This window comes from Amia ocellicauda, unplaced genomic scaffold, assembly GCF_036373705.1.
Source record: "Amia ocellicauda isolate fAmiCal2 unplaced genomic scaffold, fAmiCal2.hap1 HAP1_SCAFFOLD_116, whole genome shotgun sequence".
Taxonomy (NCBI): domain Eukaryota; kingdom Metazoa; phylum Chordata; class Actinopteri; order Amiiformes; family Amiidae; genus Amia; species Amia ocellicauda.
Genome location: NW_027102681.1, coordinates 39,697 through 63,689, shown reverse-complemented (window position 1 = coordinate 63,689; position 23,993 = coordinate 39,697). Strand labels below are relative to the sequence as shown.

The 23,993-nt window shown below is 43.4% G+C and overlaps 16 non-coding genes and 4 pseudogenes across 16 annotated transcripts; all 20 read left to right on the top strand.

Moving 5' to 3' along the window:
• Positions 1-1,059: 1,059 nt before the first annotated feature.
• Positions 1,060-1,178, top strand: LOC136721516 (5S ribosomal RNA). The gene has a single exon (XR_010806059.1). It is a non-coding gene; the product is annotated as a 5S ribosomal RNA (ribosomal RNA).
• A 1,066-nt stretch (positions 1,179-2,244) lies between these two features.
• On the top strand, positions 2,245-2,364 carry LOC136721546 (uncharacterized; annotated as a pseudogene).
• Positions 2,365-3,419: 1,055 nt separating this feature from the next.
• LOC136721456 (5S ribosomal RNA) lies at positions 3,420-3,538 on the top strand. Its single transcript, XR_010806005.1, has one exon. It is a non-coding gene; the product is annotated as a 5S ribosomal RNA (ribosomal RNA).
• Positions 3,539-4,615: 1,077 nt separating this feature from the next.
• On the top strand, positions 4,616-4,734 carry LOC136721398 (5S ribosomal RNA). Its single transcript, XR_010805953.1, has one exon. It is a non-coding gene; the product is annotated as a 5S ribosomal RNA (ribosomal RNA).
• Positions 4,735-5,800: 1,066 nt separating this feature from the next.
• LOC136721535 (uncharacterized) lies at positions 5,801-5,919 on the top strand (annotated as a pseudogene).
• Positions 5,920-6,985: 1,066 nt separating this feature from the next.
• Positions 6,986-7,104, top strand: LOC136721397 (5S ribosomal RNA). Its single transcript, XR_010805952.1, has one exon. It is a non-coding gene; the product is annotated as a 5S ribosomal RNA (ribosomal RNA).
• Positions 7,105-8,159: 1,055 nt separating this feature from the next.
• LOC136721378 (5S ribosomal RNA) lies at positions 8,160-8,278 on the top strand. The gene has a single exon (XR_010805935.1). It is a non-coding gene; the product is annotated as a 5S ribosomal RNA (ribosomal RNA).
• A 1,055-nt stretch (positions 8,279-9,333) lies between these two features.
• Positions 9,334-9,442, top strand: LOC136721538 (uncharacterized; annotated as a pseudogene).
• Positions 9,443-10,497: 1,055 nt separating this feature from the next.
• Positions 10,498-10,616, top strand: LOC136721515 (5S ribosomal RNA). Its single transcript, XR_010806058.1, has one exon. It is a non-coding gene; the product is annotated as a 5S ribosomal RNA (ribosomal RNA).
• Positions 10,617-11,671: 1,055 nt separating this feature from the next.
• LOC136721510 (5S ribosomal RNA) lies at positions 11,672-11,790 on the top strand. Its single transcript, XR_010806054.1, has one exon. It is a non-coding gene; the product is annotated as a 5S ribosomal RNA (ribosomal RNA).
• Positions 11,791-12,856: 1,066 nt separating this feature from the next.
• LOC136721514 (5S ribosomal RNA) lies at positions 12,857-12,975 on the top strand. Its single transcript, XR_010806057.1, has one exon. It is a non-coding gene; the product is annotated as a 5S ribosomal RNA (ribosomal RNA).
• Positions 12,976-14,030: 1,055 nt separating this feature from the next.
• LOC136721511 (5S ribosomal RNA) lies at positions 14,031-14,149 on the top strand. Its single transcript, XR_010806055.1, has one exon. It is a non-coding gene; the product is annotated as a 5S ribosomal RNA (ribosomal RNA).
• A 1,055-nt stretch (positions 14,150-15,204) lies between these two features.
• Positions 15,205-15,323, top strand: LOC136721396 (5S ribosomal RNA). Its single transcript, XR_010805951.1, has one exon. It is a non-coding gene; the product is annotated as a 5S ribosomal RNA (ribosomal RNA).
• Positions 15,324-16,379: 1,056 nt separating this feature from the next.
• Positions 16,380-16,498, top strand: LOC136721422 (5S ribosomal RNA). The gene has a single exon (XR_010805975.1). It is a non-coding gene; the product is annotated as a 5S ribosomal RNA (ribosomal RNA).
• Positions 16,499-17,564: 1,066 nt separating this feature from the next.
• Positions 17,565-17,684, top strand: LOC136721544 (uncharacterized; annotated as a pseudogene).
• A 1,055-nt stretch (positions 17,685-18,739) lies between these two features.
• On the top strand, positions 18,740-18,858 carry LOC136721522 (5S ribosomal RNA). The gene has a single exon (XR_010806065.1). It is a non-coding gene; the product is annotated as a 5S ribosomal RNA (ribosomal RNA).
• Positions 18,859-19,912: 1,054 nt separating this feature from the next.
• Positions 19,913-20,031, top strand: LOC136721494 (5S ribosomal RNA). Its single transcript, XR_010806039.1, has one exon. It is a non-coding gene; the product is annotated as a 5S ribosomal RNA (ribosomal RNA).
• Positions 20,032-21,096: 1,065 nt separating this feature from the next.
• On the top strand, positions 21,097-21,215 carry LOC136721496 (5S ribosomal RNA). Its single transcript, XR_010806041.1, has one exon. It is a non-coding gene; the product is annotated as a 5S ribosomal RNA (ribosomal RNA).
• Positions 21,216-22,280: 1,065 nt separating this feature from the next.
• Positions 22,281-22,399, top strand: LOC136721450 (5S ribosomal RNA). The gene has a single exon (XR_010805999.1). It is a non-coding gene; the product is annotated as a 5S ribosomal RNA (ribosomal RNA).
• A 1,066-nt stretch (positions 22,400-23,465) lies between these two features.
• Positions 23,466-23,584, top strand: LOC136721505 (5S ribosomal RNA). Its single transcript, XR_010806049.1, has one exon. It is a non-coding gene; the product is annotated as a 5S ribosomal RNA (ribosomal RNA).
• The last annotated feature ends 409 nt before the right edge of the window (positions 23,585-23,993 follow it).

The window sequence follows — 23,993 nt, the reverse complement described above, 5'->3', positions numbered from 1 at the left end:
CTTTTACACACCAGAGGGCGACAAATCACGAGTTTTAACTTTGGATACACGCAATTTCATCATTATTTCAGATTTGACTTCCCCAAATACACAGGCATACAATAGATCTTGTTCTCCAACGTAAACGGTCCCTAGTAACTAGGGTACATTCGTAAATAAATTGAGCATCATGGCTAGAAGTGACTAAATGTTGCCTAATCTTTCTCATCGAGAAATGACACATTTACAGCAACACAAAAAGGAACTCCACCGGACAAAGTTCAGTGCTCACAAGGAGCCTCATTCAACACACACGGTTCCATTCCCATTCATGCAAAGCACGAAAGTGTAAAACTTGGGAACATACTTGAGAGCAAAGATCACATTCAATCTCATTCAAGGCACGGATGTGAATGCAACGGGATGAAATTACTGAAATGATGCCTGCCCTCGAACTGTGATGATGGACTACCCGACTCGCCAATAATATTGGGTTCTGGTGTATTGAAATACAGGAGCTGCTGGATTTGTGTGTTTTCTTATTCCCTCACCATAGTTTGTCAAATGTTTAAACAACTGAACTTATATTCAAGGTTTGTTTCTCTTCATATGTTTTACTGGTTTACATTTGTCTCAGCAACCTGTTGAATGATTCTTCTGCTTTCAAAACAAAATGACAACAGGATGAATGCACACACTTGAAAATACAATACATGCAATGTTATGCATCATAGTGATGCAACCTCCTTTCAGTTTCATACAGCATGTCAATTAAAATCCTTACTGAAATGCACACCTTCTCAAGATTGCGCTTGACTGGCGTGTCAGGCACTCAATTACAGCTGTTTTATCAAGACAATGTGTTCGTTTTGTAATATATAGTTCCGGTCTGGTGTGGCACCCCAGCTAACGCACAACGTTGCCACAATGTTGCCACAACGTGGCGTGTTAGCAGGGACTGTCTGCGGCGCGCTGGTGTGTCCCGGGCTTTAGAGTAGAGAGACAGTTCAACTGTAAGTATGAACGGCAGAATCGGATATTGCCTTCCCTATAAGTAGAGCGTCAGGGACAGCCTCCCTGGCTTACGGCCATACTAGCCTGAATACGCCCGATCTCGTCCGATCTCGGAAGCTAAGCAGGCTCGGGCCTGGTCAGTACTTGGATGGGAGACCGCCTGGGAATACCAGGTGCTGTAAGCTTTTGCATCTTTTACACACCAGAGGGCGACAAATCACGAGTTTTAACTTTGGATACACGCAATTTCATCATTATTTCAGATTTGACTTCCCCAAATACACAGGCATACAATAGATCTTGTTCTCCAACGTAAACGGTCCCTAGTAACTATGGTACATTCGTAAATAAATTGAGCATCATGGCTAGAAGTGACTAAATGTTGCCTAATCTTTCTCATCGAGAAATGACACAATTACAGCAACACAAAAAGGAACTCCACCGGACAAAGTTCAGTGCTCACAAGGAGCCTCATTCAACACACACGGTTCCATTCCCATTCATGCAAAGCACGAAAGTGTAAAACTTGGGAACATACTTGAGAGCAAAGATCACATTCAATCTCATTCAAGGCACGGATGTGAATGCAACGGGATGAAATTACTGAAATGATGCCTGCCCTTGAACTGTGATGATGGACTACCCGACTCGCCAATAATATTGGGTTCCGGTGTATTGAAATACAGGAGCTGCTGGATTTGTGTGTTTTCTTACCCCCTCACCATAGTTTGTCAAATGTTTAAACAACTGAACTTATATTCAAGGTTTGTTTCTCTTCATATGTTTTACTGGTTTACATTTGTCTCAGCAACCTGTTGAATGATTCTTGTGCTTTCATAACAAAATGACAACAGGATGAATGCACACACTTGAAAATACAATACATGCAATGTTATGCATCATAGTGATGCAACCTCCTTTCAGTTTCATACTGCATGTCAATTGAAATCCTTACTGAAATGCACACCATCTCAAGATTGCGCTTGACTGGCAAGTCAGGCACTCAATTACAGCTGTTTTATCAAGACAATGTGTTCGTTTTGTAAAATATAGTTCCGGTCTGGTGTGGCACCCCAGCTAACGCACAACGTTGCCACAACGTTTCCACAACGTGGCGTGTTAGCAGGGACTGTCTGCGGCGCGCTGGTGTGTCCCGGGCTTTAGAGTAGAGAGACAGTTCAACTGTAAGTATGAATGGCAGAAACGGATATTGCCTTCCCTTTAAGTAGAGCGTCAGGGACAACCTCCCTGGCTTACGGAAAATACTAGCCTGAATACGCCCGATCTCGTCCGATCTCTGAAGCCAAGCAGGCTCGGGCCTGGTCAGTACTTGGATGGGAGACCGCCTGGGAATAGCAGGTGCTGTAAGCTTTTGCACCTTTTACACACCAGAGGGCGACAAATCACGAGTTTTAACTTTGGATACACACAATTTCATCATTATTTCAGATTTTACTTCCCCAAATACACAGGCATACAATAGATCTTGTTCTCCACCGTAAACGGTCCCTAGTAACTAGGGTACATTCGTAAATAAATTGAGCATCATGGCTAGAAGTGACTAAATGTTGCCTAATCTTTCTCATCGAGAAATGACACAATTACAGCAACACAAAAAGGAACTCCACCGGACAAAGTTCAGTGCTCACAAGGAGCCTCATTCAACACACACGGTTCCATTCCCATTCATGCAAAGCACGAAAGTGTAAAACTTGGGAACATACTTGAGAGCAAAGATCACATTCAATCTCATTCAAGGCACGGATGTGAATGCAACGGGATGAAATTACTGAAATGATGCCTGCCCTCGAACTGTGATGATGGACTAACCGACTCGCCAATAATATTGGGTTCTGGTGTATTGAAATACAGGAGCTGCTGGATTTGTGTGTTTTCTTACCCCCTCACCATAGTTTGTCAAATGTTTAAACAACTGAACTTATATTCAAGGTTTGTTTCTCTTCATATGTTTTACTGGTTTACATTTGTCTCAGCAACCTGTTGAATGATTCTTCTGCTTTCAAAACAAAATGACAACAGGATGAATGCACACACTTGAAAATACAATACATGCAATGTTATGCATCATAGTGATGCAACCTCCTTTCAGTTTCATACTGCATGTCAATTGAAATCCTTACTGAAATGCACACCTTCTCAAGATTGCGCTTGACTGGCGTGTCAGGCACTCAATTACAGCTGTATTATCAAGACAATGTGTTCGTTTTGTAAAATATAGTTCCGGTCTGGTGTGGCACCCCAGCTAACGCACAACGTTGCCACAACGTGGCGTGTTAGCAGGGACTATCTGCGGCGCGCTGGTGTGTCCCGGACTTTAGAATAGAGAGACAGTTCAACTGCAAGTATGAGCGGCAGAAACGGATATTGCCTTCCCTTTAAGTAGAGCGTCAGGGACAACCTCCCTGGCTTACGGCCATACTAGCCTGAATACGCCCGATCTTGTCCGATCTCGGAAGCTAAGCAGGCTCGGGCCTGGTCAGTACTTGGATGGGAGACCGTCTGGGAATACCAGGTGCTGTAAGCTTTTGCATCTTTTACACACCAGAGGGCGACAAATCACGAGTTTTAACTTTGGATACACGCAATTTCATCATTATTTCAGATTTGACTTCCCCAAATACACAGGCATACAATAGATCTTGTTCTCCAACGTAAACGGTCCCTAGTAACTAGGGTACATTCGTAAATAAATTGAGCATCATGGCTAGAAGTGACTAAATGTTGCCTAATCTTTCTCATCGAGAAATGACACATTTACAGCAACACAAAAAGGAACTCCACCGGACAAAGTTCAGTGCTCACAAGGAGCCTCATTCAACACACACGGTTCCATTCCCATTCATGCAAAGCACGAAAGTGTAAAACTTGGGAACATACTTGAGAGCAAAGATCACATTCAATCTCATTCAAGGCACGGATGTGAATGCAACGGGATGAAATTACTGAAATGATGCCTGCCCTCGAACTGTGATGATGGACTACCCGACTCGCCAATAATATTGGGTTCTGGTGTATTGAAATACAGGAGCTGCTGGATTTGTGTGTTTTCTTACCCCCTCACCATAGTTTGTCAAATGTTTAAACAACTGAACTTATATTCAAGGTTTGTTTCTCTTCATATGTTTTACTGGTTTACATTTGTCTCAGCAACCTGTTGAATGATTCTTCTGCTTTCAAAACAAAATGACAACAGGATGAATGCACACACTTGAAAATACAATACATGCAATGTTATGCATCATAGTGATGCAACCTCCTTTCAGTTTCATACTGCATGTCAATTGAAATCCTTACTGAAATGCACACCTTCTCAAGATTGCGCTTGACTGGCGTGTCAGGCACTCAATTACAGCTGTTTTATCAAGACAATGTGTTCGTTTTGTAATATATAGTTCCGGTCTGGTGTGGCACCCCAGCTAACGCACAACGTTGCCACAATGTTGCCACAATGTTGCCACAACGTGGCGTGTTAGCAGGGACTGGCTGCGGCGCGCTGGTGTGTCCCGGGCTTTAGAGTAGAGAGACAGTTCAACTGTAAGTATGAACGGCAGAAACGGATATTGCCTTCCCTTTAAGTAGAGCGTCAGGGACAGCCTCCCTGGCTTACGGCCATACTAGCCTGAATACGCCCGATCTCGTCCGATCTCGGAAGCCAAGCAGGCTCGGGCCTGGTCAGTACTTGGATGGGAGACCGCCTGGGAATACCAGGTGCTGTAAGCTTTTGCATCTTTTACACACCAGAGGGCGACAAATCACGAGTTTTAACTTTGGATACACGCAATTTCATAATTATTTCAGATTTGACTTCCCCAAATACACAGGCATACAATAGATCTTGTTCTCCAACGTAAACGGTCCCTAGTAACTAGGGTACATTCGTACATAAATTGAGCATCATGGCTAGAAGTGACTAAATGTTGCCTAATCTTTCTCATCGAGAAATGACACAATTACAGCAACACAAAAAGGAACTCCACCGGACAAAGTTCAGTGCTCACAAGGAGCCTCATTCAACACACACGGTTCCATTCCCATTCATGCAAAGCACGAAAGTGTAAAACTTGGGAACATACTTGAGAGCAAAGATCACATTCAATCTCATTCAAGGCACGGATGTGAATGCAACGGGATGAAATTACTGAAATGATGCCTGCCCTCGAACTGTGATGATGGACTACCCGACTCGCCAATAATATTGGGTTCTGGTGTATTGAAATACAGGAGCTGCTGGATTTGTGTGTTTTCTTACCCCCTCACCATAGTTTGTCAAATGTTTAAACAACTGAACTTATATTCAAGGTTTGTTTCTCTTCATATGTTTTACTGGTTTACATTTGTCTCAGCAACCTGTTGAATGATTCTTCTGCTTTCAAAGCAAAATGACAACAGGATGAATGCACACACTTGAAAATACAATACATGCAATGTTATGCATCATAGTGATGCAACCTCCTTTCAGTTTCATACTGCATGTCATTTGAAATCCTTACTGAAATGCACACCTTCTCAAGATTGCGCTTGACTGGCGTGTCAGGCACTCAATTACTGCTGTTTTATCAAGAGAATGTGTTCGTTTTGTAATATATAGTTCCGGTCTGGTGTGGCACCCCAGCTAACGCACAACGTTGCCACAATGTTGCCACAACGTGGCGTGTTAGCAGGGACTGTCTGCGGCGCGCTGGTGTGTCCCGGGCTTTAGAGTAGAGAGACAGTTCAACTGTAAGTATGAACGGCAGAAACGGATATTGCCTTCCCTTTAAGTAGAGCGTCAGGGACAGCCTTCCTGGCTTACGGCAATACTAGCCTGAATACGCCCGATCTCGTCCGATCTTGGAAGCTAAGCAGGCTCGTTCCTGGTCAGTACTTGGATGGGAGACCGCCTGGGAATACCAGGTGCTGTAATCTTTTGCATCTTTTACACACCAGAGGGCGACAAATCACGAGTTTTAACTTTGGATACACGCAATTTCATCATTATTTCAGATTTGACTTCCCCAAATACACAGTCATACAATAGATCTTGTTCTCCAACGTAAACGGTCCCTAGTAACTAGGGTACATTCGTAAATAAATTGAGCATCATGGCTAGAAGTGACTAAATGTTGCCTAATCTTTCTCATCGAGAAATGACACAATTACAGCAACACAAAAAGGAACTCCACTGGACAATGTTCAGTGCTCACAAGGAGCCTCATTCAACACACACGGTTCCATTCCCATTCATGCAAAGCACGAAAGTGTAAAACTTGGGAACATACTTGAGAGCAAAGATCACATTCAATCTCATTCAAGGCACGGATGTGAATGCAACGGGATGAAATTACTGAAATGATGCCTGCCCTCGAACTGTGATGATGGACTACCCGACTCGCCAATAATATTGGGTTCTGGTGTATTGAAATACAGGAGCTGCTGGATTTGTGTGTTTTCTTACCCCCTCACCATAGTTTGTCAAATGTTTAAACAACTGAACTTATATTCAAGGTTTGTTTCTCTTCATATGTTTTACTGGTTTACATTTGTCTCAGCAACCTGTTGAATGATTCTTCTGCTTTCAAAACAAAATGACAACAGGATGAATGCACACACTTGAAAATACAATACATGCAATGTTATGCATCATAGTGATGCAACCTCCTTTCAGTTTCATACTGCATGTCAATTGAAATCCTTACTGAAATGCACACCTTCTCAAAATTGCGCTTGACTGGCGTGTCAGGCACTCAATTACAGCTGTTTTATCAAGACAATGTGTTCGTTTTGTAATACATAGTTCCGGTCTGGTGTGGCACCCCAGCTAACGCACAACGTTGCCACAATGTTGCCACAACGTGACGTGTTAGCAGGGACTGTCTGCGGCGCGCTGGTGTGTCCCGGGCTTTAGAGTAGAGAGACAGTTCAACTGTAAGTATGAACGGCAGAAACGGATATTGCCTTCCCTTTAAGTAGAGCGTCAGGGACAGCCTCCCTGGCTTACGGCCATACTAGCCTGAATACGCCCGATCTCGTCCGATCTCGGAAGCCAAGCAGGCTCGGGCCTGGTCAGTACTTGGATGGGAGACCGCCTGGGAATACCAGGTGCTGTAAGCTTTTGCATCTTTTACACACCAGAGGGCGACAAATCACGAGTTTTAACTTTGGATACACGCAATTTCATCATTATTTCAGATTTGACTTCCCCAAATACACAGGCATACAATAGATCTTGTTCTCCAACGTAAACGGTCCCTAGTAACTAGGGTACATTCGTAAATAAATTGAGCATCATGGCTAGAAGTGACTAAATGTTGCCTAATCTTTCTCATCGAGAAATGACACAATTACAGCAACACAAAAAGGAACTCCACCGGACAAAGTTCAGTGCTCACAAGGAGCCTCATTCAACACACACGGTTCCATTCCCATTCATGCAAAGCACGAAAGTGTAAAACTTGGGAACATACTTGAGAGCAAAGATCACATTCAATCTCATTCAAGGCACGGATGTGAATGCAACGGGATGAAATTACTGAAATGATGCCTGCCCTCGAACTGTGATGATGGACTACCCGACTCGCCAATAATATTGGGTTCTGGTGTATTGAAATACAGGAGCTGCTGAATTTGTGTGTTTTCTTACCCCCTCACCATAGTTTGTCAAATGTTTAAACAACTGAACTTATATTCAAGGTTTGTTTCTCTTCATATGTTTTACTGGTTTACATTTGTCTCAGCAACCTGTTGAATGATTCTTCTGCTTTCAAAACAAAATGACAACAGGATGAATGCACACACTTGAAAATACAATACATGCAATGTTATGCATCATAGTGATGCAACCTCCTTTCAGTTTCATACTGCATGTCAATTGAAATCCTTTCTGAAATGCACACCTTCTCAAGATTGCGCTTGACTGGCGTGTCAGGCACTCAATTACAGCTGTTTTATCAAGACAATGTGTTCGTTTTGTAAAATATAGTTCCGGTCTGGTGTGGCACCCCAGCTAACGCACAACGTTGCCACAACGTTTCGTGTTAGCAGGGACTGTCTGCGGCGCGCTGGTGTGTCCCGGACTTTAGAGTAGAGAGACAGTTCAACTGCAAGTATGAGCGGCAGAAACGGATATTGCCTTCCCTTTAAGTAGAGCGTCAGGGATAGCCTCCCTGGCTTACGGCCATACTAGCCTGAATACGCCCGATCTCGTCCGATCTCGGAAGCTAAGCAGGCTCGGGCCTGATCAGTACTTGGATGGGAGACCGCCTGGGAATACCAGGTGCTGTAAGCTTTTGCATCTTTTACACACCAGAGGGCGACAAATCACGAGTTTTAACTTTGGATACACGCAATTTCATCATTATTTCAGATTTGACTTCCCCAAATACACAGGCATACAATAGATCTTGTTCTCCAACGTAAACGGTCCCTAGTAACTAGGGTACATTCGTAAATAAATTGAGCATCATGGCTAGAATTGACTAAATGTTGCCTAATCTTTCTCATCGAGAAATGACACAATTACAGCAACACAAAAAGGAACTCCACTGGTCAAAGTTCAGTGCTCACAAGGAGCCTCATTCAACACACACGGTTCCATTCCCATTCATGCATTGCACGAAAGTGTAAAACTTGGGAACATACTTGAGAGCAAAGATCACATTCAATCTCATTCAAGGCACGGATGTGAATGCAACGGGATGAAATTACTGAAATGATGCCTGCCCTCGAACTGTGATGATGGACTACCCGACTCGCCATTAATATTGGGTTCTGGTGTATTGAAATACAGGAGCTGCTGGATTTGTGTGTTTTCTTACCCCCTCACCATAGTTTGTCAAATGTTTAAACAACTGAACTTATATTCAAGGTTTGTTTCTCTTCATATGTTTTACTGGTTTATATTTGTCTCAGCAACCTGTTGAATGATTCGTCTGCTTTCAAAACAAAATAACAACAGGATGAATGCACACACTTGAAAATACAATACATGCAATGTTATGCATCATAGTGATGCAACCTCCTTTCAGTTTCACACTGCATGTCAATTGAAATCCTTACTGAAATGCACACGTTCTCAAGATTGCGCTTGACTGGCGTGTCAGGCACTCAATTACAGCTGTATTATCAAGACAATGTGTTCGTTTTGTAAAATATAGTTCCGGTCTGGTGTGGCACCCCAGCTAACGCACAACGTTGCCACAACGTGGCATGTTAGCAGGGACTGTCTGCGGCGCGCTGGTGTGTCCCGGGCTTTAGAGTAGAGAGACAGTTCAACTGCAAGTATGAGCGGCAGAAACGGATATTGCCTTCCCTTTAAGTAGTGCGTCAGGGACAGCCTCCCTGGCTTACGGCCATACTAGCCTGAATACGTCCGATCTCGGAAGCTAAGCAGGCTCGGGCCTGGTCAGTACTTGGATGGGAGACCACCTGGGAATACCAGGTGCTGTAAGCTTTTGCATCTTTTACACACCAGAGGGCGACAAATCACGAGTTTTAACTTTGGATACACGCAATTTCATCATTATTTCAGATTTGACTTCCCCAAATACACAGGCATACAATAGATCTTGTTCTCCAACGTAAACGGTCCCTAGTAAACAGCGTACATTCGTAAATAAATTGAGCATCATGGCTAGAAGTGACTAAATGTTGCCTAATCTTTCTCATCAAGAAATGACACAATTACAGCAACACAAAAAGGAACTCCACCGGACAAAGTTCAGTCCTCACAAGGAGCATCATTCAACACACACGGTTCCATTCCCATTCATGCAAAGCACGAAAGTGTAAAACTTGGGTACATACTTGAGAGCAAAGATCACATTCAATCTCATTCAAGGCACGCATGTGAATGCAACGGGATGAAATTACTGAAATGATGCCTGCCCTCGAACTGTGATGATGGATTACCTGACTCGCCAATAATATTGGGTTCTGGTGTATTGAAATACAGGAGCTGCTGGATTTGTGTGTTTTCTTACCCCCTCACCATAGTTTGTCAAATGTTTAAACAACTGAACTTATATTCAAGGTTTGTTTCTCTTCATATGTTTTACTGGTTTACATTTGTCTCAGCAACCTGTTGAATGATTCTTCTGCTTTCAAAACAAAATGACAACAGGATGAATGCACACACTTGAAAATACAATACATGCAATGTTATGCATCATAGTGATGCAACCTCCTTTCAGTTTCATACTGCATGTCAATTGAAATCCTTACTGAAATGCACACCTTCTCAAGATTGCGCTTGACTGGCGTGTCAGGCACTCAATTACAGCTGTTTTATCAAGACAATGTGTTCGTTTTGTAAAATATAGTTCCGGTCTGGTGTGGCACCCCAGCTAACGCACAACGTTGCCACAACGTTGCGTGTTAGCAGGGACTGTCTGCGGCGCGCTGGTGTGTCCCGGGCTTTAGAGTAGCGAGACAGTTCAACTGTAAGTATGAACGGCAGAAACGGATATTGCCTTCCCTTTAAGTAGAGCGTCAGGGACAGCCTCCATGGCTTATGGCCATACTAGCCTGAATACGCCCGATCTCGTCCGTTCTCGGAAGCTAAGCAGGCTCGGGCCTGGTCAGTACTTGGATGGGACACTGCCTGGGAATACCAGGTGCTGTAAGCTTTTGCCCCTTTTACACAACAGAGGGCGACAAATCACGAGTTTTAACTTTGGATACACGCAATTTCATCATTATTTCAGATTTGACTTCCCCAAATACACAGGCATACAATAGATCTTGTTCTCCAACGTAAACGGTCCCTATTAACTAGGGTACATTCGTAAATAAATTGAGCATCATGGCTAGAAGTGACTAAATGTTGCCTAATCTTTCTCATCGAGAAATGACACAATTACAGCAACACAAAAAGGAACTCCACCGGACAAAGTTCAGTGCTCACAAGGAGCATCATTCAACACACACGGTTCCATTCCCATTCATGCAAAGCACGAAAGTGTAAAACTTGGGTACATACTTGAGAGCAAAGATCACATTCAATCTCATTCAAGGCACGCATGTGAATGCAACGGGATGAAATTACTGAAATGATGCCTGCCCTCGAACTGTGATGATGGATTACCTGACTCGCCAATAATATTGGGTTCTGGTGTATTGAAATACAGGAGCTGCTGGATTTGTGTGTTTTCTTACCCCCTCACTATAGTTTGTCAAATGTTTAAACAACTGAACTTATATTCAAGGTTTGTTTCTCTTCATATGTTTTACTGGTTTACATTTGTCTCAGCAACCTGTTGAATGATTCCTCTGCTTTCAAAACAAAATGACAACAGGATGAATGCACACACTTGAAAATACAATACATGCAATGTTATGCATCATAGTGATGCAACCTCCTTTCAGTTTCATACTGCATATCAATTGAAATCCTTACTGAAATGCACACCTTCTCAAGATTGCGCTTGACTGGCGTGTCAGGCACTCAATTACAGCTGTATTATCAAGACAATGTGTTCGTTTTGTAAAATATAGTTCCGGTCTGGTGTGGCACCCCAGCTAACGCACAACGTTGCCACAACGTTTCGTGTTAGCAGGGACTGTCTGCGGCGCGCTGGTGTGTCCCGGACTTTAGAGTAGAGAGACAGTTCAACTGCAAGTATGAGCGGCAGAAACGGATATTGCCTTCCCTTTAAGTAGAGCGTCAGGGACAGCCTCCCTGGCTTACGGCCATACTAGCCTGAATACGCCCGATCTCGTCCGATCTCTGAAGCCAAGCAGGCTCGGGTCTGGTCAGTACTTGGATGGGAGACCGCCTGGGAATACCAGGTGCTGTAAGCTTCTGCACCTTTTACACACCAGAGGGCGACAAATCACGAGTTTTAACTTTGGATACACACAATTTCATAATTATTTCAGATTTTACTTCCCCAAATACACAGGCATACAATAGATCTTGTTCTCCAACGTAAACGGTCCCTAGTAACTAGGGTACATTCGTAAATAAATTGAGCATCATGGCTAGAAGTGACTAAATGTTGCCTAATCTTTCTCATCGAGAAATGACACAATTACAGCAACACAAAAAGGAACTCCACCGGACAAAGTTCAGTGCTCACAAGGAGTCTCATTCAACACACACGGTTCCATTCCCATTCATGCAAAGCACGAAAGTGTAAAACTTTGGAACGTACTTGAGAGCAAAGATCACATTCAATCTCATTCAAGGCACGGATGTGAATGCAACGGGATGAAATTACTGAAATGATGCCTGCCCTCGAACTGTGATGATGGACTACCCGACTCGCCAATAATATTGGGTTCTGGTGTATTGAAATACAGGAGCTGCTGGATTTGTGTGTTTTCTTACCCCCTCACCATAGTTTGTCAAATGTTTAAACAACTGAACTTATATTCAAGGTTTGTTTCTCTTCATATGTTTTACTGGTTTACATTTGTCTCAGCAACCTGTTGAATGATTCTTCTGCTTTCAAAACAAAATGACAACAGGATGAATGCACACACTTGAAAATACAATACATGCAATGTTATGCATCATAGTGATGCAACCTCCTTTCAGTTTCATACTGCATGTCAATTGAAATCCTTACTGAAATGCACACCTTCTCAAGATTGCGCTTGACTGGCGTGTCAGGCACTCAATTACAGCTGTTTTATCAAGACAATGTGTTCGTTTTGTAAAATATAGTTCCGGTCTGGTGTGGCACCCCAGCTAACGCACAACGTTGCCACAACGTTGCCACAACGTGGCGTGTTAGCAGGGACTGTCTGCGGCGCGCTGGTGTGTCCCGGGCTTTAGAGTAGAGAGACAGTTCAACTGTAAGTATGAACGGCAGAAACGGATATTGCCTTCCCTTTAAGTAGAGCGTCAGGGACAGCCTCCCTGGCTTACGGCCATACTAGCCTGAATACGCCCGATCTCGACCGATCTCGGAAGCCAGGCAGGCTCGGGCCTGGTCAGTACTTGGATGGGAGACCACCTGGGAATACCAGGTGCTGTAAGCTTTTGCACCTTTTACACACCAGAGGGCGACAAATCACGAGTCTTAACTTTGGATACACACAATTTCATCATTATTTCAGATTTTACTTCCCCAAATACACAGGCATACAATAGATCTTGTTCTCCAACGTAAACGGTCCCTAGTAACTAGGGTACATTCGTAAATTAATTGAGCATCATGGCTAGAAGTGACTCAATGTTGCCTAATCTTTCTCATCAAGAAATGACACAATTACAGCAACACAAAAAGGAACTCCACCGCACAAAGTTCAGTGCTCACAAGGAGACTCATTCAACACACACGGTTCCATTCCCATTCATGCAAAGCACGAAAGTGTAAAACTTGGGAACATACTTGAGAGCAAAGATCACATTCAATCTCATTCAAGGCACGGATGTGAATGCAACGGGATGAAATTACTGAAATGATGCCTGCCCTCGAACTGTGATGATGGACTACCCGACTCGCCAATAATATTGGGTTCTGGTGTATTGAAATACAGGAGCTGCTGGATTTGTGTGTTTTCTTACTCCCTCACCATAGTTTGTCAAATGTTTAAACAACTGAACTTATATTCAAGGTTTGTTTCTCTTCATATATTTTACTGGTTTACATTTGTCTCAGCAACCTGTTGAATGATTCTTCTGCTTTCAAAACAAAATGACAACAGGATGAATGCACACACTTGAAAATACAATACATGCAATGTTATGCATCATAGTGATGCAACCTCCTTTCAGTTTCATACTGCATGTCAATTGAAATCCTTACTGAAATGCACACCTTCTCAAGATTGCGCTTGACTGGCGTGTCAGGCACTCAATTACAGCTGTTTTATCAAGACAATGTGTTCGTTTTGTAAAATATAGTTCCGGTCTGCAGTGGCACCCCAGCTAACGCACAACGTTGCCACAACGTGGCGTGTTGGCAGGGACTGTCTGCGGCGCGCTGGTGTGGCCCGGGCTTTAGAGTAGAGAGACAGTTCAACTGTAAGTATGAACGGCAGAAACGGATATTGCCTTCCCTTTAAGTAGAGCGTCAGGGACAGCCTCCCTGGCTTACGGCCATACTAGCCTGAATACGCCCGATCTCGTCCGATCTTGGAAGCCAAGCAGGCTCAGGCCTGGTCGGTACTTGGATGGTTGACCGCCTGAGAATACCAGGTGCTGTAAGCTTTTGCACCTTTTACACACCAGAGGGCGACAAATCACGAGTTTTAACTTTGGATACACGCAATTTCATCATTATTTCAGATTTTACTTCCCCAAATACACAGGCATACAATAGATCTTCTTCTCCAACGTAAACGGTCCCTAGTAACTAGGGTACATTCGTCAATAAATTGAGCATCATGGCTAGAAGTGACTAAATGTTGCCTAATCTTTCTCATCAAGAAATGACACAATTACAGCAACACAAAAAGGAACTCCACCGGACAAAGTTCAGTGCTCACAAGGAGCATCATTCAACACACACGGTTCCATTCCCATTCATGCAAAGCACGAAAGTGTAAAACTTGGGAACATACTTGAGAGCAAAGATCACATTCAATCTCATTCAAGGCACGGATGTGAATGCAACGGGATGAAATTACTGAAATGATGCCTGCCCTCGAACTGTGATGATGGACTACCCGACTTGCCAATAATATTGGGTTCTGGTGTATTGAAATACAGGAGCTGCTGGATTTGTGTGTTTTCTTACCCCCTCACCATAGTTTGTCAAATGTTTAAACAACTGAACTTATATTCAAGGTTTGTTTCTCTTCATATGTTTTACTGGTTTACATTTGTCTCAGCAACCTGTTGAATGATTCTTCTGCTTTCAAAACAAAATGACAACAGGATGAATGCACACACTTGAAAATACAATACATGCAATATTATGCATCATAGTGATGCAACCTCCCTTCAGTTTCATACTGCATGTCAATTGAAATCCTTACTGAAATGCACACCTTCTCAAGATTGCGCTTGACTGGCGTGTCAGGCACTCAATTACAGCTGTTTTATCAAGACAATGTGTTCGTTTTGTAAAATATAGTTCCGGTCTGGTGTGGCACCCCAGCTAACGCACAACGTTGCCACAACGTGGCGTGTTAGCAGGGACTGTCTGCGGCGCGCTGGTGTGTCCCGGACTTTAGAGTAGAGAGACAGTTCAACTGTAAGTATGAACGGCAGAAACGGATATTGCCTTCCCTTTAAGTAGAGCGTCGTGGACAGCCTACCTGGCTTACGGCCATACTAGCCTGAATACGCCCGATCTCGTCCGATCTCGGAAGCCAAGCAGGCTCGGGCCTGGTCAGTACTTGGATGGGAGACCGCCTGGGAATACCAGGTGCTGTAAGCTTTTGCACCTTTTACACACCAGAGGGCGACAAATCACGAGTTTTAACTTTGGATACACACAATTTCATCGTTATTTCAGATTTTACTTCCCCAAATACACAGGCATACAATAGATCTTGTTCTCCAACGTAAACGGTCCCTAGTAACTAGGGTACATTCGTAACTAAATTGAGCATCATGGCTAGAAGTGACTAAATGTTGCCTAATCTTTCTCATCAAGAAATGACACAATTACAGCAACACAAAAAGGAACTCCACCGGACAAAGTTCAGTGCTCACAAGGAGCCTCATTCAACACACACGGTTCCATTCCCATTCATGCAAAGCACGAAAGTGTAAAACTTGGGAACATACTTGAGAGCAAAGATCACATTCAATCTCATTCAAGGCACGGATGTGAATGCAACGGGATGAAATTACTGAAATGATGCCTGCCCTCGAACTGTGATGATGGACTACCCGACTCGCCAATAATATTGGCTTCTGGTGTATTGAAATACAGGAGCTGCTGGATTTGTGTCATTTCTTACCCCCTCACCATAGTTTGTCAAATGTTTAAACAACTGAACTTATATTCAAGGTTTGTTTCTCTTCATATGTTTTACTGGTTTACATTTGTCTCAGCAACCTGTTGAATGATTCTTCTGCTTTCAAAACAAAATGACAACAGGATGAATGCACACACTTGAAAATACAATACATGCAATGTTATGCATCATAGTGATGCAACCTCCTTTCATTTTCATACTGCATGTCAATTGAAATCCTTACTGAAATGCACACCTTCTCAAGATTGCGCTTGACTGGCGTGTCAGGCACTCAATTACAGCTGTTTTATCAAGACAATGTGTTTTTTTTTGTAAAATATAGTTCCGGTCTGGTGTGGCACCCCAGCTAACGCACAACGTTGCCACAACGTGGCGTGTTAGCAGGGACTGTCTGCGGCGCGCTGGTGTGTCCCCGGCATGAGTGTAGAGAGACAGTTCAACTGTAAGTATGAGCGGCAGAAACGGATATTGCCTTCCCTTTAAGTAGAGCGTCAGGGACAGCCTCCCTGGCTTACTGCCATACTAGCCTGAATACGCCCGATCTCGTCCGATCTCGGAAGCTAAGCAGGCTCGGGCCTGGTCAGTACTTGGATGGGAGACCGCCTGGGAATACCAGGTGCTGTAAGCTTTTGCATCTTTTACACACCAGAGGGCGACAAATCACGAGTTTTAACTTTGGATACACGCAATTTCATCATTATTTCAGATTTGACTTCCCCAAATACACAGGCATACAATAGATCTTGTTCTCCAACGTAAACGGTCCCTAGTAACTAGGGTACATTCGTAAATAAATTGAGCATCATGGCTAGAAGTGACTAAATGTTGCCTAATCTTTCTCATCGAGAAATGACACAATTACAGCAACACAAAAAGGAACTCCACCGGACAAAGTTCAGTGCTCACAAGGAGCCTCATTCAAAACACACGGTTCCATTCCCATTCATGCAAAGCACGAAAGTGTAAAACTTGGGAACATACTTGAGAGCAAAGATCACATTCAATCTCATTCAAGGCACGGATGTGAATGCAACGGGATGAAATTACTGAAATGATGCCTGCCCTCGAACTGTGATGATGGACTACCCGACTCGCCAATAATATTGGGTTCTGGTGTATTGAAATACAGGAGCTGCTGGATTTGTGTGTTTTCTTACCCCCTCACCATAGTTTGTCAAATGTTTAAACAACTGAACTTATATTCAAGGTTTGTTTCTCTTCATATGTTTTACTGGTTTACATTTGTCTCAGCAACCTGTTGAATGATTCTTCTGCTTTCAAAACAAAATGACAACAGGATGAATGCACACACTTGAAAATACAATACATGCAATGTTATGCATCATAGTGATGCAACCTCCTTTCAGTTTCATACTGCATGTCAATTGAAATCCTTACTGAAATGCACACCTTCTCAAGATTGCGCTTGACTGGCGTGTCAGGCACTCAATTACAGCTGTTTTATCAAGACAATGTGTTCGTTTTGTAATATATAGTTCCGGTCTGGTGTGGCACCCCAGCTAACGCACAACGTTGCCACAACGCTGCCACAACGTGGCGTGTTAGCAGGGACTGTCTGCGGCGCGCTGGTGTGTCCCGGGCTTTAGAGTAGAGAGACAGTTCAACTGTAAGTATGAACGGCAGAAACGGATATTGCCTTCCCTTTAAGTAGAGCGTCAGGGACAACCTCCCTGGCTTACGGAAAATACTAGCCTGAATACGCCCGATCTCGTCCGATCTCTGAAGCCAAGCAGGCTCGGGCCTGGTCAGTACTTGGATGGGAGACCGCCTGGGAATAGCAGGTGCTGTAAGCTTTTGCATCTTTTACACACCAGAGGGCGACAAATCACGAGTTTTAACTTTGGATACACGCAATTTCATCATTATTTCAGATTTGACTTCCCCAAATACACAGGCATACAATAGATCTTGTTCTCCAACGTAAACGGTCCCTAGTAACTAGGGTACATTCGTAAATAAATTGAGCATCATGGCTAGAAGTGACTAAATGTTGCCTAATCTTTCTCATCGAGAAATGACACAATTACAGCAACACAAAAAGGAACTCCACCGGACAAAGTTCAGTGCTCACAAGGAGCCTCATTCAACACACACGGTTCCATTCCCATTCATGCAAAGCACGAAAGTGTAAAACTTGGGAACATACTTGAGAGCAAAGATCACATTCAATCTCATTCAAGGCACGGATGTGAATGCAACGGGATGAAATTACTGAAATGATGCCTGCCCTCGAACTGTGATGTTGGACTACCCGACTCGCCAATAATATTGGGTTCTGGTGTATTGAAATACAGGAGCAGCTGGATTTGTGTGTTTTCTTACCCCCTCACCATAGTTTGTCAAATGTTTAAACAACTGAACTTATATTCAAGGTTTGTTTCTCTTCATATGTTTTACTGGTTTACATTTGTCTCAGCAACCTGTTGAATGATTCTTCTGCTTTCAAAACAAAATGACAACAGGATGAATGCACACACTTGAAAATACAATACATGCAATGTTATGCATCATAGTGATGCAACCTCCTTTCAGTTTCATACTGCATGTCAATTGAAATCCTTACTGAAATGCACACCTTCTCAAGATTGCGCTTGACTGGCGTGTCAGGCACTCAATTACAGCTGTATTATCAAGACAATGTGTTCGTTTTGTAATATATAGTTCCGGTCTGGTGTGGCACCCCAGCTAACGCACAACGTTGCCACAACGTTTCGTGTTAGCAGGGACTGTCTGCGGCGCGCTGGTGTGTCCCGGACTTTAGAGTAGAGAGACAGTTCAACTGCAAGTATGAGCGGCAGAAACGGATATTGCCTTCCCTTTAAGTAGAGCGTCAGGGACAGCCTCCCTGGCTTACGGCCATGCTAGCCTGAATACGCCCGATCTCGTCCGATCTCGGAAGCTAAGCAGGCTTGGGCCTCGTCAGTACTTGGATGGGAGACCGCCTGGGAATACCAGTTGCTGTAAGCTTTTGCACCTTTTACAAACCAGAGGGCGACAAATCACGAGTTTTAACTTTGGATACACGCAATTTCATCATTATTTCAGATTTTACATCCCCAAGTACACAGGCATACAATAGATCTTGTTCTCCAACGTAAACGGTCCCTAGTAACTAGGGTACATTCGTCAATAAATTGAGCATCATGGCTAGAAGTGACTAAATGTTGCCTAATCTTTCTCATCAAGAAATGACACAATTACAGCAACAAAAAAGGAACTCCACCGGACAAAGTTCAGTGCTCACAAGGAGCATCATTCAACACACACGGTTCCATTCCCATTCATGCAAAGCACGAAAGTGTAAAACTTGGGAACGTACTTGAGAGTAATGATAACATTCAATCTCATTCAAGGCACGGATGTGAATGCAACGGGATGAAATTACTGAAATGATGCCTGCCCTCGAACTGTGATGATGGACTACCCGACTCGCCAATAATATTGGGTTCTGGTGTATTGAAATACAGGAGCTGCTGGATTTGTGTGTTTTCTTACCCCCTCACCATAGTTTGTCAAATGTTTAAACAACTGAACTTATATTCAAGGTTTGTTTCTCTTCATATGTTTTACTGGTTTACATTTGTCTCAGCAACCTGTTGAATGATTCTTCTGCTTTCAAAACAAAATGACAACAGGATGAATGCACACACTTGAAAATACAATACATGCAATGTTATGCATCATAGTGATGCAACCTCCTTTCAGTTTCATACTGCATGTCAATTGAAATCCTTACTGAAATGCACACCTTCTCAAGATTGCGCTTGACTGGCGTGTCAGGCACTCAATTACAGCTGTATTATCAAGACAATGTGTTCGTTTTGTAATATATAGTTCCGGTCTGGTGTGGCACCCCAGCTAACGCACAACGTTGCCACAACGTTTCGTGTTAGCAGGGACTGTCTGCGGCGCGCTGGTGTGTCCCGGACTTTAGAGTAGAGAGACAGTTCAACTGCAAGTATGAGCGGCAGAAACGGATATTGCCTTCCCTTTAAGTAGAGCGTCAGGGACAGCCTCCCTGGCTTACGGCCATACTAGCCTGAATACGCCTGATCTCGTCCGATCTCGGAAGCTAAGCAGGCTCGGGCCTGGTCAGTACTTGGATGTGAGACCGCCTGGGAATACCAGGTGCTGTAAGCTTTTGCATCTTTTACACACCAGAGGGCGACAAATCACGAGTTTTAACTTTGGATACACGCAATTTCATCATTATTTCAGATTTGACTTCCCCAAATACACAGGCATACAATAGATCTTGTTCTCCAACGTAAACGGTCCCTAGTAACTAGGGTACATTCGTAAATAAATTGAGCATCATGGCTAGAAGTGACTAAATGTTGCCTAATCTTTCTCATCGAGAAATGACACAATTACAGCAACAAAAAAGGAACTCCACCGGACAAAGTTCAGTGCTCACAAGGAGCATCATTCAACACACACGGTTCCATTCCCATTCATGCAAAGCACGAAAGTGTAAAACTTGGGAACGTACTTGAGAGTAATGATAACATTCAATCTCATTCAAGGCACGGATGTGAATGCAACGGGATGAAATTACTGAAATGATGCCTGCCCTCGAACTGTGATGATGGACTACCCGACTCGCCAATAATATTGGGTTCTGGTGTATTGAAATACAGGAGCTGCTGGATTTGTGTGTTTTCTTACCCCCTCACCATAGTTTGTCAAATGTTTAAACAACTGAACTTATATTCAAGGTTTGTTTCTCTTCATATGTTTTACTGGTTTACATTTGTCTCAGCAACCTGTTGAATGATTCTTCTGCTTTCAAAACAAAATGACAACAGGATGAATGCACACACTTGAAAATACAATACATGCAATGTTATGCATCATAGTGATGCAACCTCCTTTCAGTTTCATACTGCATGTCAATTGAAATCCTTACTGAAATGCACACCTTCTCAAGATTGCGCTTGACTGGCGTGTCAGGCACTCAATTACAGCTGTTTTATCAAGCCAATGTGTTCGTTTTGTAAAATATAGTTCCGGTCTGGTGTGGCACCCCAGCTAACGCACAACGTTGCCACAACGTTGCCACAACGTGGCGTGTTAGCAGGGACTGTCTGCGGCGCGCTGGTGTGTCCCGGGCTTTAGAGTAGAGAGACAGTTCAACTGTAAGTATGAACGGCAGAAACGGATATTGCCTTCCCTTTAAGTAGAGCGTCAGGGACAGCCTCACTGGCTTGCGGCCATACTAGCCTGAATACGCCCGATCTCGTCCGATCTCGGAAGCTAAGCAGGCTCGGGCCTGGTCAGTACTTGGGTTGGAGACCGCCTGGGAATACCAGGTGCTGTAAGCTTCTGCACCTTTTAATAAACCAGAGGGCGACAAATCACGAGTTTTAACTTTGGATACACACAATTTCATAATTATTTCAGATTTTACTTCCCCAAATACACAGGCATACAATAGATCTTGTTCTCCAACGTAAACGGTCCCTAGTAACTAGGGTACATTCGTCAATAAATTGAGCATCATGGCTAGAAGTGACTAAATGTTGCCTAATCTTTCTCATCAAGAAATGACACAATTACAGCAACAAAAAAGGAACTCCACCGCACAAAGTTCAGTGCTCACAAGGAGCATCATTCAACACACACGGTTCCATTCCCATTCATGCAAACCACGAAAGTGTAAAACTTGGGAACGTACTTGTGAGTAAAGATAACATTCAATCTCATTCAAGGCACGCATGTGAATGCAACGGGATGAAATTACTGAAATGATGCCTGCCCTCGAACTGTGATGATGGACTACCCGACTCGCCAATAATATTGGGTTCTGGTGTATTGAAATACAGGAGCTGCTGGATTTGTGTGTTTTCTTACCCCTCACCATAGTTTGTCAAATGTTTAAACAACTGAACTTATATTCAAGGTTTGTTTCTCTTCATATGTTTTACTGGTTTACATTTGTCTCAGCATCCTGTTGAATGATTCTTGTGCTTTCAAAACAAAATGACAACAGGATGAATGCACACACTTGAAAATACAATACATGCAATGTTATGCATCATAGTGATGCAACCTCCTTTCAGTTTCATACTGCATGTCAATTGAAATCCTTACTGAAATGCACACCTTCTCAAGATTGCGCTTGACTGGCATGTCAGGCACTCAATTACAGCTGTATTATCAAGACAATGTGTTCGTTTTGTAAAATATAGTTCCGGTCTGGTGTGGCACCCCAGCTAACGCACAACGTTGCCACAATGTTGCCACAACGTGGCGTGTTAGCAGGGACTGTCTGCGGCGCGCTGGTGTGTCCCGGGCTTTAGAGTAGAGAGACAGTTCAACTGTAAGTATGAACGGCAGAAACGGATATTGCCTTCCCTTTAAGTAGAGCGTCAGGGACAGCATTCCTGGCTTACGGCCATACTAGTCTGAATACGCCCGATCTCGTCCGATCTCGGAAGCTAAGCAGGCTCGGGCCTGGTCAGTACTTGCATGGGAGACCGCCTGGGAATACCAGGTGCTGTAAGCTTTTGCATCTTTTACACACCAGAGGGCGACAAATCACGAGTTTTAACTTTGGATACACGCAATTTCATCATTATTTCAGATTTTACTTCCCCAAATACACAGGCATACAATAGATCTTGTTCTCCAACGTAAACGGTCCCTAGTAACTAGGGTACATTCGTAAATAAATTGAGCATCATGGCTAGAAGTGACTAAATGTTGCCTAATCTTTCTCATCGAGAAATGACACAATTACAGCAACACAAAAAGGAACTCCACCGGACAAAGTTCAGTGCTCACAAGGAGCCTCATTCAACACACACGGTTCCATTCCCATTCATGCAAAGCACGAAAGTGTAAAACTTGGGAACATACTTGAGAGCAAAGATCACATTCAATCTCATTCAAGGCACGGATGTGAATGCAACGGGATGAAATTACTGAAATGATGCCTGCCCTCGAACTGTGATGATGGACTACCCGACTCGCCAATAATATTGGGTTCTGGTGTATTGAAATACAGGAGCTGCTGGATTTGTGTGTTTTCTTACCCCCTCACCATAGTTTGTCAAATGTTTAAACAACTGAACTTATATTCAAGGTTTGTTTCTCTTCATATGTTTTACTGGTTTACATTTGTCTCAGCAACCTGTTGAATGATTCTTCTGCTTTCAAAACAAAATGACAACAGGATGAATGCACACACTTGAAAATACAATACATGCAATGTTATGCATCATAGTGATGCAACCTCCTTTCAGTTTCATACTGCATGTCAATTGAAATCCTTACTGAAATGCACACCTTCTCAAGATTGCGCTTGACTGGCGTGTCAGGCACTCAATTACAGCTGTTTTATCAAGACAATGTGTTCGTTTTGTAATATATAGTTCCGGTCTGGTGTGGCACCCCAGCTAACGCACAACGTTGCCACAATGTTGCCACAACGTGGCGTGTTAGCAGGGACTGTCTGCGGCGCGCTGGTGTGTCCCGGGCTTTAGAGTAGAGAGACAGTTCAACTGTAAGTATGAACGGCAGAAACGGATATTGCCTTCCCTTTAAGTAGAGCGTCAGGGACAGCCTCCCTGGCTTACAGCCATACTAGCCTGAATACGCCCGATCTCGTCCGATCTCGGAAGCCAAGCAGGCTCGGGCCTGGTCAGTACTTGGATGGTAGACCGCCTGGAAATACCAGGTGCTGTAAGCTTTTGCACCTTTTACACACCAGAGGGCGACAAATCACGAGTTTTAACTTTTGATACACACAATTTCATCATTATTTCAGATTTGACTTCCCCAAATACACAGGCATACAATAGATCTTGTTCTCCAACGTAAACGGTCCCTAGTAACTAGGGTACATTCGTAAATAAATTGAGCATCATGGCTAGAAGTGACTAAATGTTGCCTAATCTTTCTCATCGAGAAATGACACAATTACAGCAACACAAAAAGGAACTCCATCGGACAAAGTTCAGTGCTCACAAGGAGCCTCATTCAACACACACGGTTCCATTCCCATTCATGCAAAGCACGAAAGTGTAAAACTTGGGAACATACTTGAGAGCAAAGATCACATTCAATCTCATTCAAGGCACGGATGTGAATGCAACGGG